The sequence below is a fragment of the Eschrichtius robustus genome, unplaced genomic scaffold, assembly GCF_028021215.1.
Source record: "Eschrichtius robustus isolate mEscRob2 unplaced genomic scaffold, mEscRob2.pri scaffold_888, whole genome shotgun sequence".
In the NCBI taxonomy this organism is placed as follows: domain Eukaryota; kingdom Metazoa; phylum Chordata; class Mammalia; order Artiodactyla; family Eschrichtiidae; genus Eschrichtius; species Eschrichtius robustus.
Window position 1 is genome coordinate 1 of NW_027175772.1, and position 2,500 is coordinate 2,500.

Here is a 2,500-nt window from a genome sequence, read left to right on the forward strand (position 1 = left end):
TAATCTCTCCCTCTCTCCCTCTCTCCCTCTCTCTCTCTGTTTTTCTCTCTCTCTCTCTCTCTTTATATATATATATATCAAAATACTTTATATAGATATTCTTTTTCAGATTCTTTTCTCTCATACGTTATTACAAAGTAGTGAGTAGAGTTTCCTGTGCTATATAGTAGGAGGTGTTTGTTGATTACCTACTTTATGTACAGTAATGTGTATATGTTCATCTCAACCTCCTAAGTTATCTATCCCCCGCTTCCCCAAGCAGTCCTATTTTACACAAGTAGTCATACACATTGTCATCCTATTCATCAGTTCATTCAACCCCATGTAAGTCATTCTTGTTCTTCTTGGAGTCCAGTTTTTCCATCGGTTCTGCCGACCTTGCCTGATGATTGAGGGTGACTGGACGAGTGACGGTTCCAAAAAGTTTACAAGAGCTTTTGTGAAGGATTGTAGGATTTGCCCAGAGAAGCGGGTGCCTTGATCTGATCACACGGGAGGCTGTGGAAGGTAGACCCCAAGTGGCAAACACATTTTGTTTTTTTAACAGTCTCTGTGCCACGGTGAGGACATCAGGCTTGCAGCGAGGGAAGACTTCAACCCACACGGAAAACATACAAGGATGTTTGGATGACCCCTACTAAGTGGCAGTGGAATGAAATCCAGTGGCTGGGGTTCAGAGGGTCCAGAGAGAGGAGGTTTTCTTTCCATAGAGAAAAATGATTTTTCCCCCCCAGGGTTACAAGCATGACAGGTCAGACGTTGCCGGTAGACTGTAGAAGTCTTCCTGCCAATGTCTATTTACAATTGGAGTCATCTTGGAGGCACCATGGGCGGGTGAAGGAATGCAAGGTGTGGGGGAGGGGGGAGGTTGGCCAGGGAGCAACCGGCTGGGCCAACGTCTCCCGTCTGCCATAGCCCCGACCGGCTGTTGAAAGGACAGAATGGACCTGATCCACGTGTGCCCCGCCACCCCCACCATCTTTCCACAGGCTGTTGTTACTGCCTTGGCGTGAAAGTCGGTTAGAACATCTCCCTGATACTGGGTTCAGCCCCTTTCGTGTGAGCCTCCATTTTGACGATAACAGACAACACTTTATGCCAGGGCAGAGAAGACTTCCAGGAAGAAAGATCCCATCATTTCTGGAACAGTTAGAACACATTGGTGTACAGACACAAGCCAAAGAAGACTTCACGTTGTTCCTTCCTCTTTGACAACACTTTCCCGTGTCATCGAACCTCTCCAAGAAACTTACTCAGTTTCATCTCTCTCATTTCTCAGGAGAGAGAACACATTTTTGAGCTATTTTGAGGGCCCTCTCCTCCTGGATCCTATCTCAAAGTGCGTTCGAAGTCCAAAGGACTTCATCTGTCCTTCAATTTTTGAGCAAATGTGTCCAAAATATCCAAAAGATTGTAAAGCACTTAATCTGATAGGTCACTGTGAAACAGTGCTTCGTTAGCCATGTCACCAACATCCCAAGGAAAGACTTGCTAGGCAGAGAGAGAAGCTTCTTCTTCAGTTCTGAGCCAAACCTGGTTCTTTGAATATCGAGAGGACTAAGTTGATGTGAGTCCTCCAAGACCTGATAAAGGCAACCTAGAAAATAAGTGATGACTTTTGACAAAGACATAAGCCTTTCTTCCTTCCTTCCTTCCTTTCTTTCTTTCTTTCTTTCTTTCTTTCTTTCTTTCTTTCTTTCTTTCTTTCTTTCTTTCTTTCTTTTTCTTTTCTTTCTTTCTCTCTCTCTCTTTCTTTCTCTCTCTCTCTCTCTTTCTCTCTCTCTCTCTCTCTCTCTCTCTCTCTCTCTCTCTCTCTCTTCTTTCTTTCTCTCTCTCCTTAAAGATAAAGGAAAAAACCTTTCCTAATCTAATCTAATCTCTCATGATGGGCAGAGCAGACCGATAGAAGAAAAACCCAAACCCTAAACCCAAACCTGGTCCTTTTAACAGAGAGAGACAACTAAATTCTAATTTTGCACTGGTTTCATGTTGATACAAAAACTCATTTCTGTCTTTGAATCCACCCTCATCTTATCCAGTCCTGACCACGGATCCAATTCCTTTCCAAAGACACTTTTCTTCACACACCTTTTCCAACTGTCTGTGCCCATTTTTAGCTTGTCCCTTGTTTTCTTTCTTTTCCATTGATAAATGACTACCTTTAGGACAAAAATCTCTTTCTCCTTCCCCCAAACCTTATCTCCATACACCTTCTACTTTGCCTCCCCCCTCCCCCCCCCAAAAAAGTCCTCTTCCTACCGTGACGATGGCAACATCAGGTAGCTTGGACCACACACGTTCCTTCTTTAGAATGCCTCGTCCTTGGACACTGTCTTTTTTTTTTTTTTTTCCTCTTCAGTGAAAGTAAGGAAGCCAACCACAGTGAACAGTGTGAACATGGAATACTTTGTAGAAGTCTAGGCTCCTACCTAGTACAGTCTTTCCCTAAAGCACAAGATCTATCTAGGCATGGAACCAAACATGCTCAGTCTCTCCTCCG